Below are 18630 nucleotides of genomic sequence, written 5' to 3' on the forward strand. Positions count from 1 at the left end.
GATGTCTGCATATAAGACTACAGTCTGAAGAGTCCACCCAACAGCCATTCATACGTTAGAAAAAGAAATGGTTATGAAATTTACTGTATCAGGAGTGGAGGGAAACTCCAGCATTGCCTTCCAGCAGGAGATCAACTGTTAACCCCTCTTTTTCCTAAGTGCTGATAATACCACCTTAGGCTACATGAGCCTTTCTGGAAAACAAGACAGGTGTTACAAACAAAGCAACAACTCTCTGCTTCCCCAGCTTTGACCCATTTCTCTTCTATTTTAGCCCAACCTTTACTGATCATCTCACTTACAGGGTCCCCGGCCCTCACTGGGATCAATGGGATCCCATGGAGGATCAATGGAACCAGGTCACTTCCCAAACCTCTTCCAAGTAACAATGCCAGCTGGCATTTTCAGGGCCTGGAGAGGGCACTTCAGCCATGTGGCTTCCATTTAAAATTACTGAGAGCTGGGAAGAAAAGCCCTCTAGTCAGTGTTGAAAATATTCAACCCCAGAGAGCAAGTCAGAAATTCGAGTCCACTTATAAGAGCATGATGCAGTAACAAATACATTACGTGACACTTCTTGCATCCATGAGGCACTGAGTCAGCCTAGATACTCTTTATGTTCACGCAGCTCAACTATCTTGATACAGATCCCTGTCTGGCAGGCAGTGGGGAGGGCTGGGGAAGTGCAGCATATCTGTCAGTTGCAGCAGACAAGAACATCTTGTACTTGAGCTGCTTGTTGAGTAGGTTTGAGAGGCAGACAAACCGGCAGACTAATTACATTTTTTAACCACGGTACTCAAAAGTAAAATCCTTGTAACATACTATCAACTTGAATGTGCCTGTGCACGATACCAGATTATCCCCATCAATACCAACAATAATATGTTAACTCTATTAAAAAAAATCATGGAAAGAGTTAATATTCAAATTAAAAATATTCCAATCTAAACTGAGCTATGAAGAGATTCCAGCATTCCCCTTTCTAAGGCAATCATGACCAAAACCAAAAGATACCTCTGCAGGCTGGAATAACAGAGTAAGGAGACAGACTGAACCAGTTCACTCAATCCATCTTTGCTGAGCAACAACCTTAAGGGGTAACAAAGCAGCCTGCAACAACCTGAAGGGCACTTTGACAAAGGAGGGAAAAGCACAGCAAAACAAAGCAGCAAGTAAATAGGAAAAATGGGTTGAAAGAAGATAGTGAGGCTACAGAGTATTGCACTCTGGAATGCTGCCTCAAAGGAAGAGATGTTCATCCCATATAATCCCCTGAATAACCCTGGAAAGGCCTTCCAGCAGCAGGAAGAAGTACAAAATATACCTTTTATCATTTCTAGCTTCCAAGATTGGTAAGAATGATGCCTCATCCGATATGCCAGAGGCTCAGGGTTAAAGCTACACCTATTAACTCATTTGCTCTTCCTTAATACTATCAAGAACTGTGTGTGCATGTGAAGAAAAGAATGAACTGCATTTTCTGAGCAAGTAGCAAGGAGAATGACTCATGCTAATGGTCATTACACAAGAACACCAAGAGCACCATAACATCACGCTCATAAGCAAGCATATGTTGCACAGGGAAAATAAACCAAGCACCTTCATAATCCAGTGGCTGCATTAAATCCCATGACATCTGTGTAAATATCTATGGGTTTTTAAAGGCAGCTTTTTAGCTTTGCCAATCCCCCACACCTGAAAGAACTGTGTATGATGGAGGTGAGAAGCTACTGAGGATTAAGAATAAGGCAAAAAACAAGCCATGTTAATTTCTGTTTTCAAACTTTCTCCACCTGCTTTCAGGACTTCTCTACACCAGATATTTTTATTAGTTCCTTGCTGGTCCTTCCACGTGATCTTGCAGCATTGCTGACACCACTACTCAAAGTAAACATCTGAGGGAACTTGCTACAACTCCGAAACTCAGAATCTTAGTTGATTTCAGACTGCAAACTTTTGCAGAACTAATAAAACAACACAGCTATAAACACACACGCACACAAAAAAAAACGAATGCAGCACTGCTTATTCCTGAGGAGGTAGATTTTGATTTGCCTGCTGCATGTCGCTGAATGAATCACCTGTGCAGGTAAAATACCTCTGAGTTAGCAGATTAGGACCTGCATGCAGTGTTGGGCACAATGTCAAGCCTACGCTTCTTCCAGATCCAAGCTGTCTCTAAGCACATGCAGCTCTGATGACCATGGAGCGCACATCCCAGCATGTCCTCCTGCAAGAGTCAAGCAGCTGAGAGTCTCGGCACTGTGCTCCTCTTGGACAAAAAGCATTTATAGCATATTCTCTTACAAGGGTGTCTTTTCCTTTGTGGACCCAACCAGTGGCATGGTCTGCAAGGCAGGGAGAGGAAAGCAAAGGCACTTAGCCCCAGCACACCCACCCCGGTTGGTGATGCCACCCGAGGCACGGTCAGAAGGCAGCTCTCGGTTTCCACTGTGCCCCCACAGCAGGGCACAGGCGTGTGAGCCTGTCCCACAGCCTACACTGAATTACGCAGCCCCCAAGCGTCCGTGAACTACCCGATGCTACCAGATGTTACCGCAGATTATTAATCTCAACAAGGGGAAGTCCTAAATAAACGTGACCTGTTTTACCAATAGGCAAACCGTGCTTTTGGGTGAGCAAATCATGCATATTATCCCAGGAATACAAGTTACTGAGCTATAAATAGTTAGAGATCTACTACTAGTATTAGAAAAGACAAACCTAGGGATATGCTTGTTTGCATAAGTTGTAGCTGATTTTATTTGGTAAGAATATAAATGTCCTAATTTGGTTTTAAAAATAAAATCAATTGTAAATTTATTTAGAGCAACTTACCTGCCTGCTTGTTGTATATCACTGGGCCTGTATTGATTGTTTGAGGTAGAACTCATTCCAAATTGTATTGATTTCCTTCATTAGCAAATTTTTAGCAGAACTCATTCTGTGGTTCTAGGCCAGAAGTATGCAAGGCTCCGTTTAGGGACTACAGGACTAGAGTGGGGGTGTGTTGGGAAGGGGACAAGGTTTCTCCAACAGAGAATACTTAAAACCAGCAATAATATGAATTATGTTTTGGGTAAGAGAGCCATCTTCCAAACAACAAATGAGAAAAACTAAGAATGGAAAGAGCCTACATGCATTGATAGGGGAGAAGAAATCCAGCTGGTGAAGATAAGAATGGAGTGAATAATTCATAAATAGTACGGTGCACGGGTCATTGCAATAGGCATTCTGGTTTGTGGGATTAAGTGCCTAAAATAGCTCACCAATGTACAGAGCACCTCCGAGGCAGCGGATGGCGAGGCGGCTTGTCTGGCTCGCCAGCGAGGCAGCCCCACTGTTACTGTGGTTACCGAAGGCCCGCGGTTCCCATGCCTACCAGGCCTTGAACGCACGCCTGGCGATTCCTCACCAGCTTCTGCGACTATTTTGAACCGGGAAAGAATCCTCGTACTAAGTCACCACTCGCACTGAGACAAAGAGTCTGCGAAATGCAAGTGGGCTCGGCCACGGGAAGGAGCAGCAGGTGGCTCTGCTGCAGATCCTCACCTCGCTCTGCCTCCGCACCACCAGCAGGGCGGTGGTGGTGGTGGCGTGGCTGACACCACGCTCTCCCCTTCGTGTGAAGGAACATCCCTGCCACGGAGAGGAAACACGGGAAAGAGTCAGAAATGTGGAGTGCTCGTTGCCCTGACAAAGGAGGTGGCACTCGGGGGTGCCTTCACGTCCCCGACCCCTGTCAGAGGGGCACGTACGTAGCTGAACTGCAAGTGATGCATTTAGGAAAGTTGCTTCCACCTAGAGCATGAAGAAGGGAGAGGGGCTTCTCCACCTGTCAGGAACTGTGGGAACCTTGCTCTGAAGCACAGGGCATTCGAGGGAGAGGTTACAGTGGGAAGCTGCCTCTCTCCTCATTGGGGTTGTATTCCAAGTTAAATGTAAAAATACTTCTGACCGAGCAATGAATAATAATAAAAACAAAAACCACAACCTTCGTGTTTGGCACCTTGCAAGTACCCAACTAGCTCTGTGTTTCAAAATCAGCTTTAACTTTTCCTGTCAGGGCATCAGTTCCTCCTGTGCCGTGCCCTTGCACACAGCTCATGCCCTGCGCCACCCTGTAGCACCACACAGCGTGTGCAAGTCACTCACGAATTAGAAATGAAGTGGGTGAAAACAAACCTCACGCAGCGAATGCCCCTTCCCATCCATGCTGGCTAAAGGAACATTTAGCTCGAGTGCAAGTCCTGGCTTTCCCTTGTTTTTTTACTTCATCCCCACTCAGCCTCCCCCACCTCTCTGTTTGCTGTAGCTGATGGCACTCACCCGACTCACTACCCACACGTCTAGGAATTGCTCTTTACAAACAAGGCAGCATTACAGACCGCTCTATTTTTAAAGGCCTTTTTCTAAATAGATTTTTGTAGGCAACCATTTGCTCAAGCTCTTCTTTAAGCAAAGAAATGACCCAGGACAGCAGTCTGTCTCATGCTCAGGAGAGAAAGTACGCCTCACCCAGAAGCTCCCAGAAAGAAATGATATTGTTGGAATCAGTGCACTTCCACCATCAGTTCATTTCACCCTTTCTCCCTTTATTTTTATGCAATTTTGTGCCTGTTGCATGGCAATACGTGCTAGGGAAGACTTCCAAAAGTGCTTAGCGATTTCTGGTAATTCGCAGTTAATGTCTCCAAATGGAAATCTCCTTAAGGCCAGATTTTCATAGGCTGGCACTCTGATCCTGTTAAAACAGCTGATAAGAGATCTCCGTGTTGAGGACTTCAGACAAAAAGATTTCTCAGGAAAAAGATTAAAGTCACCACCAAGTATAGTTTATTCACTTTCGATGGAAAAATTCTCACCGTTCTCCCATGCAGAGCGGCCCTTTCCAGGGGAACTGATGTAGCTATGTTAGATGAACAAGACCATAATTCAGATAAACAGAAAAATCTACAGCTACAGTCCACCCATCCTTTTCACCTCATCCTCCCCCCTGCCATTTGCTACATGTTGGGACTTGCTTGGTCTGCACGGCTAAAAAGAAGAGCGTGGCTGAAAGACAGAGGTGGAATTTCATGACTGAATGGCATTGTCTCTGCACACACAAGTTCGAGGGGGCTATATCCCCACAGTATCCTAACATCTCAGCACTCAATCTGACAACCCTATCCGTCCCTTTGGAATTCTGGATTTCAAGACATCCCTTCATTTTGCCTCAGCCAGAGACTTCAATGCTGGTAGCTGTGCAGTCAAAATTAAAACAACAACTGAGAAAAACCCGCTGTAACCTCTGAGCCTCACCATCACCTCACCTATGGAACAGAAATAGCATCTGCTTCTTTTGCCTTACAAAACGGTTGCAGATTGATTTTTAAATTAACATTTCAACAGCACTTTGAAGGCATAAAATGTTGCACACTGTTAAGTGTTAGTGTTATGCAATATTTCAGGTTCTTTGTAGTGCAGGTAGATGCATAATATTCAACAAAGCTATTCCAAATAAAGAATATTTCCTTTATGGTGGGGGATGTCATTCAGAAACAGAGTTAGCTCTTCAGCCATGGTTCACATCATACCTGCATGTGCACTTGAATAAACTAAAGATATGCAAATACACCACAGCTGATACAGCCATAATGCAGCAAGCAGTAAAAGATGAGAGTCTGCTATTATCCCACAAGATGCTGAGCATACTACAGGACACAAGTTAAACAGTTGCATAACACTGCTGGCAAACTTCTCAAAATACTCTAAATTCCTTTCATCTTATGTAGAAAGCCATTTTCCTCTGGGTTCAGGCTATGACTTACCTTGTGCTTCTTTTCTAATCTTTTCTTCAGCAGCTTGAGTTAACCTTGAAAGCTTGAGACACTGTTTTAAGTAGAACTGTTTTCCTTGTTGCTTATGCGATGTACCTCACAGTAAGCATTTCAAGGCCTTGTTCTTTCAGCACCACACAACCTTTTACAGTCTGTCCCCCCCCACCCCCCCCAGAAAAAAGCCCCAACTACAGGAGTTAACAGACAGTGGTCCTGAGTTCAGCTCCCCAGCACCAGAGAAGACAGCGGCTCTTTCAGTAGTTACCTGCAAAAGGCTGTTGGGAACCCTTCTGAACTGCTGTGACCCGGCCAACCATGCTCTGCAATTAACCCCACAGCACTGCCCCTGGAGCACTCTCTCTGCAAGAGTTTCACAGCTGCTAACAATGACTCTGGCTTGGGGGAGGGAGAATTGCTGCGCATAACTGATAGCCAGGTTAGTATCACAGGTGTTATACATGCTTCTCATAAGTTAAGCCTTCTCATAAGTTAACCTCAATAACATAACAGTGAGGACTTTTTTCTTTGTCATCTCACATGTAAGGGCAGAGTTTTTGCATGTCTGTTGGTACGCACTGGCGTAGTTTAATTAGGTACAGTGAATATACACAGGAGGAGAAAATATTTTACCAGGGAAAGAAAGGATGATATAATCCTCTCCTTTAAATCAGGATAGTGCTGTCAGCAAGGAGAGTGGGCATTTGCACTAACTGCCCTGTACTGAATACTGTGATAGGGACTCCTGGGACAGCAGGTGCCCTCTTGAGTTTGGGTTGTGGCTGGGCTCTTCCTGAGGTTCTTTACTGTCACAGTATGTCTTTAATGAGTGAACATCTCAGAGTTGATTTGCCATACAGAGGTTGCAGTACCTTCATGGGCAAAATCAAGAACCAAATAGAGCTTCTGTGCTGAGCCCAAAATGATTCCTTTTATGGAGAAAAATGCAAATTCTGGAAGGCATCTTTGAAATGTGAAACGTTGCCTAAGTTGACAAGAGTTACTAGAAAATCTTAAAAAAAATAGGAACCCTAACTAGCGCTATCAAACTCTATAGCAAAAGGACATTTTGGGAGCAAAGGTCTTAAGGCATAGATCCAAACAGTTTTCAGAGAGTTTGAGAAGACACCCTAGGATACTTAGAACAAAGAGCAGGAGAGGGGAAAAAAAGAAATACCTCTCTCTACATATCATATATGCACTTGTTTACAAAACTGTCAAATCTCGCCACAAAGAAAGTGAGACATTTCCTATAAGAAAAGGGAAATCTACCTGGGAATTGAAGAGCTTGACCACCTGAACAGGAGAGAAAATGCCAAAGGAGCAAACTGGCATAAAATGGCTACCTTCCTGGCTCCATATGTTTACTTCTGGCACATGTAAGAGTCAAGCCACAGAAGCATAGGCATGAAAACTCTTCAGAGAGATGGTAAAACAGATACTGACAAAAGAGGGGGTGATAAAATGCCAGATAACATCACCATAACCCCTTCATTCCCTGGACTGATAAATATAAAAACACAGCAGAGAAGGGTTCTGTAGGTAGGAGGCTATAGCAAGTCTATGTTGTACTCGGGAACAAGTGAAGCAGAACACCATAAAGGCAAATTACCACTAATAAAAGCTGAGGCAAAAGTTTGTGCTGCAGAGGGCTTCTGGTCAGTGTTTGGACTAGGAATCAGAGTGTCTCATGCAGCTACACTGCACAGATCAACCTGCATTCAGGCAGTACATGCCATCTCCCATCCATGGTCCCCATGTCGCTGTACTGTGCAAATACCTGGAAGCCCATGCTGCATTGCGAGCACCGGGAGTGAGGCAGGTGATCCCCCTGGCTGGCCACAAGTCCGTCCTCATGGTAAAGCCTCCTTCCAGAGAGCAATGTCCCCAGCAAGATGCCTCTATCTGGGAGGAGCAGCCCTGGCAGACCTGGAAGGGAAGAGAGGGGCTGTGTCAGGCAGAAAGAAATGCAGCACAGAACAGAAGTGAAGGGCTAGAACAAGCCCTTCCTCTCCTTGCTTAGAAGAGGAAAAGCCCTGGAAACACAGTGCTGTGAAGAGTCACAGGAGGAATTTGAGGATGCAGCAATGTCATACCAGGGCCATTTCTGTAAGGCCTGTCTTCCACTGGGTTGCACATTCCTCCCCTTCAGAGGATTCTCCTTAATCCACTGGTTCTCCTAGTAATTGCTGCTGTTCTGGCAGGGCTGTGCACAAAGAGGGAGAACAGACCGTCTGCCAGTTCTGCATGCTACAGCCAGGCATCACCGCAGCCCTTGAGGCAGGCATTAGATACCTAATATATAAACACAAATTTATATATAACATATTTCTGTGTGTATTTTAGCTTGGTGTTTTTTGCATCCCTTGCCAAACTCAGTTCCCTCTGTGCCTTGGCTTTCCTGACCCCATCCCTGCACATCCAGGCACCATCTCCTCTATATATGTACATACAAAAGATTGATTCTTTCTATTCCACTATCAGAGAGAAACATCTTCACATATACTTAGGATTTTATTAAGTGGAAATATATAGCCACTCTGACCCAGCACATGAATTGCAAAACTTTTCAGCTGCTTGTGGGACTAGCACTAGGGAAGAATCCCATATTTATGGGGATTGCCAAAATATCCAACATGAAACAGGCATTGAAATGCTTGCGTCCTGACACCTAATTTTCAGCCACGTTGCTAAGAAGCCTGGCTTTTCAGGGACTGTTATCTGTGACATCCTTCCATATAAACTGCAGTGAAAACAGGAAATCCCAAGCTCAACATTTAGAGGCACCCAAAGAGATCTCAGTGCTTTCAGTTTTTCAGAATGATGAGTTATTTTGAGTGCCTCACTTCTGAGGTGCTCAGCTCAACTCTCAGATGGCACTCGGCCGCTCCATGAATTTAAAACTCTGGAACATCTCTTATGGAGCAGTCGGAAACCGGGATTTCAAAAATCCACAGTCAAATATGAAAAAGGTTAGTCTCTGTCTCCAAACAGGAATTTTATCACAATTACTTTTGCTACAGGATTGCTTTGGGAGAGAAATTGGAGTCGGGACCCTTTGCAGGCACTGCACACCCGAACGGCTCACCTCTGTGGGCTGATGTCTTCTGGGTCTTCCCCTTAGTCTTACGTAGGAGCCGCCAGCATCCTATTGACTGCCCTTACCAGCTGTTGGTGACTTCTCGTGAAAGACAAGCAGGTAGATTTCACACCCTGCCCAAGGGTGGTTATGTAGCCAGCCTACCCACATTTTAAACTATTAAAGATTTGACAACTGCTTATTCTAATTTGTCTCAAAGAAGCAGCATCACTGTCTGAATACAAACATGATCTGGCACGCACCACAAATATCTTGGCTTAAAAAACACAGGGAGAAAAGTCTTCCTCTTTTATTAGGTTAGGAAGGTCTCTATTCAGGACAAAGCCTCAGTGAGTATTTCAAGTGTTTCCTTGTGGAGTTTTGCACTCAATGCTTCCACACACTGGAGTTTTTCTTGCAAAACATAAGAAAAGGTGTGTTCTTTCTAATGGAGCCGGAGGCCAACAGGCACTCTGCCTGCTCCATGCTTGTAACAATTTCATTTCTCCGGTGCTGGTGCGTAGCTGAGGTTGGTGGCTCACTTGGGGTGGGCCCTGAAAGGATACAGAGATACATCCCCTACTCTTTGAAGAGCTTCTGTGATGATTCTAATGAGATGTAGGCTTGAGAGAGGCTGTACTTCTTATAAGTATGAGCATGTGAATATAGCCACTCTTGAGCAAGTGACTGTGCAGAAGCTGTAGCAAAAAAGGAGAAATGGGAGTTGCTGCTCCACAGAGAGTCCCAGGACTCACGTAGCCTACAGCTAAAATCACTGTAAGGAATCCCTAAGTTAACAACTCTAAGAGTGTGCACACACATATATGCATTTGAGAGATTAAAACTTGTCAACCTATCCTCTTTCTATTTTCACATTTCTAAATTCAAAAGGTGAGGCTTGGGCTGAGATACATACCTAGTTTCATCTGGCTGCACTTGATCATAACCACAAGCACACGTGTGACTCTTATTCATTTTTGAAGGAGAAAAATAAAAATTACATCTAAAAAATAGGAAGCCTCAGGACTAAGCATATTTTGCAAGTCTTTGGGTTTTCCCAGTTGGATTCGCCTAGCTCTAGTCAGGAATTCCCCTCTCTTGTCAAGGCATTGCATAAGAAATGTTTTTTCCCAAAACGAAGGACTGGCAGCGAGTCAGAGAGGGAGGAAGTGTCATATCTCAGGAGAGAAAATAGCATCCAGAACAAAGGTGGTGAGGCGAGATCCAGAAAATCATAACCCACGATGCTGCCACCAGTCATCGCGAAAAAATTCTTCTTTTCAGTTGAGAATAGAAAGTGTGCATAGTGCACAAAAAGTTGCCTACTGCCTTACGAGAAAGGGCTGAAAAACCTAGTAATAATGAGCAGTTGTAGAAAAAGTTGCCTGGTTTCATTTGTCATGCTCCAATCTATGAAATATTACATGACTTACTTGGTTTATTTAATTCTAGAACATTTGACAGAACTGACAGCATAAATGTGTGTGGCATCACCTGAAAATGAGATTAATAATTATATTGATTTTATGCAGTAACAGAATGAGAATATGAGAATATGAGTCTAGGACCCATAGAACATTTGGATCTTTAATAGAAGTTAGCTTAGAAAAGAAGGAAAGCATCTGCAAATTTCCAAATCCATAGCTGTCTGTGACGGATAGGGCAAAAGCAAACAAGCCTAAAATGTAGCACAGATGATTTATGTTAGGCATTAGGAAGAAAAAATTACAGGTAGAGTATGATGAAGCACTGGGATAAATTTTTTGCATAAAGTCTATAATACTCACCATTGAAGGTCCTTAAAAACAGCCTATATAGTTAACTTTGGGGAATGATTGAAGACTGTGCTTTGGGTTAAGGGGCTGACTAGGTTATGTTTGGAGGCCCTTATCAAACCTATGTTACTACAGTCCCTTGAAGAGATGGAATACTCCCTTTCAACACTTACAGCTCCTTCTGTAGTGTCCCATATACCTAGCTGCAGAAGTCTTGGGGCACATTTGGATCAGGAATCTATAAATGTTAAGATGAGAATTTCCCACTGAGCTGTTGCTGAGCAATATGAACCATTTCTAACTCCCACCATACTGTCTCCATACAGTTCTCACTATCCAGACTAGGGAGCTAGAAAAGAAGCTTGCAAAATAAATTCACATCTCTGCTCTGATCATGCATGGTGTTCCTATTAAATTGCAAGATTTAATCTAACCTAGATGAAACTGGAAAACTTGCCTAAGCATTCCAATCTTTGCCTGGTGACCAGCTGGCTGGCCATGCGGTCACAGACAAATACTGTATATACCACACTTCCAGTTCTCATGAAGTCTTGCTTCTCTCTGTAACTACCTTGTCAAAGCACATGGCTGCCTGCTAGGACTAACATTTGAGAGAGGTGCTTCTAATTTATTTATTGCAACGTCAACACCGAATAACTTAAGCATATTCCCCACAGATGACTGCACATTTTTTTTAACATGCTATTTCACGTCTGCGTGCCACTAAGCATTCCAAGATTTTTTTGCAAGCTGTCATATATTTTTTTGGCATTACATAACCATCTCATCCATGAGCTGCCAGTGGACTTTTCATCTGATTCTGGAGCAAACTTTGTTTATCTCTAAGCTTACTTCTTCAATTTATCTCAGCTAAGAAGCACGAATTTGAACAATTTTGTGACTGAGCCAGTATGTTCACTGAAGTGAGCTTCTCTGTTGATTGTCCTATCTTATTGAAAAAAGAAACTCATTGAAAAAAGACGGACTGCCAAGATGGTCATCTGTCCCTTCACAGGCAAGAGCTGGGAGGCTACATCTGATTGTGCCCTCGTATACTGATTTCACACCTACAAAAGCAGAACTGGATTTTTCCCCTTGCAAATACTTTCAATTCCATAGTCATCACTCAAAGAATCTCCAAACATCTTACACTAGGATTCTTAATGAAACGTTGCCAAGGTGGGTTTTTGACAAAGTCCTTGCTTTTGCTCACTTTCACAGCATTAGCTGGTTGCTAGCTACTGTGCCTACATTTAGTCATTTGATCAGTCATACAGATTCAATATTTCTCTCAAAAAATCAGCAGAATTACTTGCACATTTGAAATGAGTCATTTGTTTGAATCAGGGTCCATATCTCTAAGAAAGCCTGGAAAATCTGTCTTGACAAATAAAGTTGTAATAAAGCTGAGTATTTTAAAGCAGCTTTCATTTAAACCAAACTTTGGCTGAGCTGTGGCAAAAAGATTTGTTTCAATTATTAAACATCTTGGTGGTACATGGGCTAAGTTTTAGAGTGCTTAAAATATAGCTTTCAGAATAAAATAAACAATCAAAGCTCAGTGATTCAAGTCACAGGCAAATGTCCGCTTCATGCAGGTGTAACAGCCATTTCAGAGATAAACCTTGAACAAATGAACAACTGTAAATACTGGAAAGCCCTTGGTCTCATGAATGGAAATCATGTGGTTTTATGCAGGACTAGCAAAAAGCACAGGGGACTGGATATATCTGAAATACTGATGCTTTGTAGGAACAAACTCATAGGTTACCAGCAGTGATCTGAAACGCTTCTGAGACTAGATCGTTCCTGCAAGATAGACAGCATCTAGCATTCATGGACTTACTGAAAAATTACTAGACCTGGGACTTCTTTTTGGTGGAAACAAGGAAAAAAAGAATATTGGATCTCACTTGAGTCATAGCTTATATTTCTGGAGGCACTGCAGCACTAATGGCTCCATCACTTCTCCTTTGGAGGGCAAAGATGTATGAGGAGAATGTTTTCATCTCTCATTTCAGTCTTGCCAAGCCCTGGGCTCTCCTACTGGGAAGGAAGCAAACTTGACATTCAGAGGTTCTGCTCATACTAAGACGACAACTTCTTATCTCCTGTGTTTTTTTGGTTCAAGAGGAACAGGATGGTTATGATCTAGTAAATTAAGTATTTTTTTCATTAAAACCATAACTCACCAGAACAGACCAGTAGAAAGACAGGGTGCCACTTCTATAGAAAATTTTCTGATGATTCAAGCAAAAGGCCATCTTCCTCCTCCTTTCATGGTTGAGGGAAGGGTAGGATTTCCTGAATTTCCCTGCAAGAAGACAGGAATTAAAGAATCACTTTTAAAAAAATACTTCTGTTAGCAGTTGCAAAGGGAGAGGCTGGAAAATCTCCTCTAAGTGTGATCTGTTCCTTTTCTCCCCTCTAGCCTGAGTCACAATTGTTAAATGATTCTGAGCAGTATCAAAGGAGAAGAGCACCCGTCTGCGGCATGCAGCTTCTACCAACTCACTCTGAATGTGTGATGAATTATGAATGGTATGTTGTGTAGATCCCTATTTCCTAGAAAACAACCTCTGAATTTACTGAAACTTGACTAGTAGAAGCTGTGCTGCTTCTGCTGCCACCAACAACTTTCCCTGCCTATAGTCCAAGAGTGGTGTCTCTCGTATCAAAGACTCAGCCAAGGCCTCCCTTCACAGGTCCCTGCTCCAGACACATACTGAGCTGGACATCGGGCAGTCATAAACTTGCAAACAGCCCCAAGCTCCAAGGAGTTTAGTATTTCAGTAAAAAAAAAAAAAAAAAAGTAGAGTAGAGTAGACAAAGGATGGTACAAAAGATGCAGGTACACATGCTTGAAGGCAAAAAAATGGGTCAGTGCCGGAGGCTAAGGGCCTCAGTCATCCAATTTCTGTCCCAGTTAGTAGTGGGTTACTGGGCTTCCTTGTTTACAGCAAAACATAAAAAGGTTTCTTATCTCTGAGATCGGAACTATCAGAAATGCAAGATGAAATATGGTTTTAAAAAGTAATTCCCAGAAGTAGGCAGCCACACCTATATATTTAATACTGTCTGGTCTAATCCTCAGACATTTTTCTGAATGAGCCTAGTCTCCTAATCCTCGTGTACTGCAAGGTTTATTCATGTTTTTAAGGTACTGGACTTCTGTTTCCTTTCCATGCTGAATGGAAATTTACTGACTCATTATTCATGGGAGGCTAGGTCTGATTCTGTTATCTTGTACCGTTTACAGCTATGTGATGCTGGTGTGAAACACTACTATTCTGAATTAATTGGCACTTCATATTCACACTGGACTGACAAAAATGGCTAGGTTAGATAGTGGAGTAGAGTAGTGGAGAAGCACGCCTTATATATACACACAGTAAATATATATATATATATATATATGTAAAATCAGAGGCAATAAAAATTAGATGGTGAAATTCTCCACTTATGGGCATGATGCACTTTAGCTGCTTTCAAAATGGACTTGTTAAAAAAATACCTGTCACAATTCTAGATTATGCAGGAGTGTAATTTTTTTCTCTCTCCAAAATCAAGGCATTTTAACATAAATATATTTTAATTAAAACATCCTTTCTAAAATCTCCTCTCTGCCTTCTCTTATGGCTTCTGCAATTTTAGACAATCTGAGGTACTCCTTTGTTGGCATTAAAGCCAGAAAGAAGCAGTGGCAGCACCATCTCTAGGCTAAGTAAGAATCGTTCACGTGTCAAAGCAAGTAAAAGAGTTTTGATCACTTCAAACACATTACCTGGGTATTTTCTTTAATTATGGAAAATTTTAGCTGCTGTTATGTAACTCAACAACACACGGCATCACTTGATAAAATCCTCGCTTTTCTCCCCATTCAGGTCCTAGGAAGAAGAGAGATTCTGTTGTAAAATGTACGGAGAAGGAAAACTAAGAACCTTTAAATATCACAAGAGCAATCCACTGGTTTGATTAGGGTTTAGGCCATTATTAGTGAAATAAAGAGACAGATGTATTTTCAAAGACATTAGAACACATACAAGTCCCAAAGTCTTCACTAGATTTCACCAGCTTTGCTCACCTCTGGACCTGACTAGCTATAATGTCAGGCATGGTGGCTGATCTTTATTGGCCTTTTTGATAGAGAGCCAGGGAGGGTTCCTTTTTTGAGCCCTTTGTTATGAATGAATGCTGATCTCCTTAGAAAACCATACCAATGTATGGCTATTGGTTTTGTTTACAGCTTGGTAGGTCTTATATCAGATAATTAATGAGGAAAATATTCAGAAGAAAAAAGAAATCAGGGCAATAAAAATTTGGGATCACCAATTTAAATCTATGCCAATGATATACTACGATATACACGTTCATTTACAGCAAGCTTCTAAACGTCTGCGTCCAAGCAGCTGCAGGTGATAAATGCACCCAAGGTGGGTGCCACTGAATGAACTGTCAGGCCTGATTCTTGTTCATTTCTGCACTTCTTTGGATCAGCCAAGGGACAGGGGAATTGTAATAGGACCTTTAGTAAGAGGCTGCTCTCCATTGCTGTCTCCTTTCAGTGCATGCCATTGTTGTGCCACGGTTCTGTGAAACCTTGAAAGCAGACCCGCACTTCCAAAGCATTTAAGAAAACACCTGTACCTGTGAAAGAACTCTGCATGTTAAATACAGATAGAAGGAAGCAAACGCCTCACACTCATTCAGCGGATACTTCTCTGTTCTGCTGAATTAATGACTAAGAGATCTCAATTCCCCTCTGAAGCCAAGGTGTGTACACAGGGGCTAACCGCAGGAGAGATTTATGGGTGTGATGTTCTCTGCTGGTAACACTGTTAGCATATACCACTGCAGAGAATTCAAATGTCCTGACAGAATTGGTTATTTCTTCCCTTCAATACAGCAAAATATCATTTTTCAACATAGCTACTGGGCAAGATCAGCCTGAAGGTTGTCCTAAGCCCAAAAATCTCACTCAGGAGAGGTATTCATACACCTAAAGAGGAGAACTGCATTTTCAGTCAGCATACAGAAGCCTTTTTCACAGACCCCTTAAAATGCAATATGGTTTTATTCCCTTCTCTGCTTCTTATCTGCGAGTTCTACCTGGCTTAATGAAATGTCAGCATTTCCTTCTACAGCTTCAATTCTCAGGGATCTATGACTCTACAGTAAAAATCCGCTCCAGGCCAAAACGGAGCAGATGTGCTCTGAGGCTGCTGGAAACATTTTCCTGAGTTCTTGCTGAAAAATGCTTTTTGTTTCTTGTTTTACTCAGACAATTGGGCTACTAACCCCTGCTTAATTATGCTCTGAGCATTAAAAATATACATAAACTGACTTTGATCACTTTAAAAGACTCTTCAACTTATTTTTCAGGGAGACTGTTGATAATTAATAAAGTCAGTAACAATAAAATGAAAACATATAGAACCTGTACACATTTATCTGGGATCACAAAGCACATAAACACCAGGACTTTTTTTAACCTATTTTACAGATGGAGAAACTGTGCGTGGAGAAAATACCCTGCTTTACAGAAGAATCAGATAAATAGATACCAGTAGTCCTGCCTCTCAATTTTCCTAACCTCTCGTCTGTTTGTCTTCCAGACAATTTGTATTAAGCACTGATTTTAGCACATTTTAACATGTCCATTAGACCACCTAAGGATAGGTGGTCTAATGTACCCTGTCACCTAAGGATACTATGATAGCCTCAAGCATTTAAGGGAAGGTACTAGTTTTTTTTATATGTGACAAGGAGTAACCTTCGTATCTCTTTGGCAGCAAGGCTGGATTTGAAATGCAGAGGAGTCTGTTTGCTTCATATCCTTCCAAGCTTATTTGTTTCTTATTGGCCGAATACTGGCACAAGCTGCCTCAACCTTGGAGATATCCAGGCGTGGACCAGGGAAGGCCCTGAGCATAGAGAATCACAGAATCATTTAGGTTGGAAGAGACCTCCAAGATCACCTAGTCCAACCTCTGACCTAACACTAACAAGTCCTCCACTAAACCATATCACTAAGCTCTACAGCTAAACGTCTTTTAAAGACCTCCAGGGATGGTGACTCAACCACTTCCCTGGGCAGCCCATTCCAATGCCTAACAACCCTTTCAGTAAAGAAGTTCTTCCTAATATCCAACCTAAACCTCCCCTGGTGCAACTTTAGCCCATTCCCCCTCATCCTGTCACCGGGCACGTGGGAGAATAGACCAACCCCCACCTCACTACAGCCTCCTTTAAGGTAGAAACTGGTCCAACTTCGGTACCTGGTCCAACTTTGAAGTTGAACCAAATGTTGTATCATATGACCTCCAGAGTGTCCTTCCAACCTAAATTATTCTGTTATTGTGTTCTCTGCCAGTTTCTCCCTCTATTTAATGGTTCACCTTAAACTCTGACGAATACTTTCAATGGACTCTGTTTGCTAATAGGGAAGGTCAAGTGCAGTTTTGCACCATGTCTACCCAGGAAAGCAGACAGGAGAAACTCTTTGATTGCAGGAGAACTTTGGTAGCATGAAGCAGAGGTTATTTTTAACTGGTCCTTTGGCAGCAATTTGTTTCAGATTACTGCCCTGCATTTACTGACAACAGACAATCCAAAGAAACTCGTTCTTTGTAATTCCTACTTTGGCTACACTGTTGAAAAAGGGACATTGTGAATAATGGGACACTATGAGAATACCTAAATATTTTAACTAATACAGATGATCATGCTTAAGAGGACAATGAAATAATGTCATATATAACTTCTTTTGTCAAAGACACACAAGAGACAAACAGGAAGATAACATGTAAGGAGATAAATGGGAAGAGGTATTATTACCATTACCACACTGCTGCAACACAGAAGCAGGTTTCTTAGATGTACAAAACCAACTTGATTTATTAAAGGAGGACTGAGCAGACAAACCGTGGTTATTAGAATTGTGAATTTTGGCCTGACTGTTCCCCTCAATTATCTTGGAATATAACCAAGAGATCTCCTTTAGGCTGAGGAAAGCCTGAGGAACGAAGGAACTGAAGCAGAAAAAGCAAATACTCCTAAGACACTCATTGACATTGGGGGCTGATACCATCTTCACTGTAACTTGGTTAACCAAATTGCAATCCAACAGCCTTAAAAAAGATTGATTTAGTTTCTATATGAGTCTTACAATGCAATGAAAATCTCTTGAAGTAAACCTTGTGTGGTAAAACCCAGTAGATCTGTCTCCTTTTGGATTAGCTGACAGGTATATCCAAAACTTCTTGCTTCTCTTCTCTGACTGACTGCCCTAAAAAAAAATAATTAATAATTAAAAAATTAAAGATTTGGAGAAGACAGTTGAGGACATATTATTTACTACAGGAAAACTGTTTGACATGCGACTAATCCTCGACCTGTCTCTGGGGTTTGGTAAGACAGTCTAATGCTGCCAACCAGGATGCTGATCCTTGCTGTAGAGTCCCCTGAGACTGCCACTCATATTTAGCAGCACCTGAAATGCCACAGCTCTCACTAAGCTGGGAGCAGGAGGCAGCCACCATACCACTGACACAATGCTGTTGAAAGACGCCTGTGTGACAGATGTCCCAGAAGGTGTGCTCTATCATAAAGACCAGAAAGTACCAGAAGACCCAGTTCAAGCAGGTGGAATTTAAGTATGTCCTTAACTTCAAATACCAAAGAGAGCTTGGAGATTCAAATGCTTGCTTAGATTTACACTCATGCTGAAGTTCTATCTGTATAGGAATGGTCATAAGCATGTACTTACATACTGGTCTCCCTCCAAGCTTGAATGTCAGACTGTCTTTGCAGGTGCGACTTGGCATCTTAAGCCCACAGGAAGAAGGCTTGGCGTAATCTTCAGTTTTAACGCGGCTCTTGTCTCTCCCTTCTGTAAGAATCAAAGCCCCTGTGCTTAACCTACTGTTTAACGTTTCTCTTGTATCTTTCTTTC

At 42.3% G+C, this 18630-nt stretch overlaps 1 protein-coding gene and 1 long non-coding RNA gene across 9 annotated transcripts in view; one reads left to right on the forward strand and one right to left on the reverse strand.

The window, feature by feature from the left end:
* The window catches only part of KCNC1 (potassium voltage-gated channel subfamily C member 1), a 126208-nt gene that overhangs the window by 69500 nt on the left and 38078 nt on the right, over positions 1 to 18630 (forward strand). The window lies entirely within an intron of this gene.
* Positions 6336 to 18593, reverse strand: LOC310900925. Its single transcript, XR_014585462.1, has 4 exons — positions 18445 to 18593; positions 17845 to 17964; positions 14461 to 14563; positions 6336 to 12990 (listed from the first exon to the last, which is right to left on the reverse strand). It is a non-coding gene; the product is annotated as an uncharacterized lncRNA (long non-coding RNA).

Source organism: Anser anser (genome assembly GCF_964211835.1).
Source record: "Anser anser genome assembly, chromosome: 5".
Classification (NCBI taxonomy): domain Eukaryota; kingdom Metazoa; phylum Chordata; class Aves; order Anseriformes; family Anatidae; genus Anser; species Anser anser.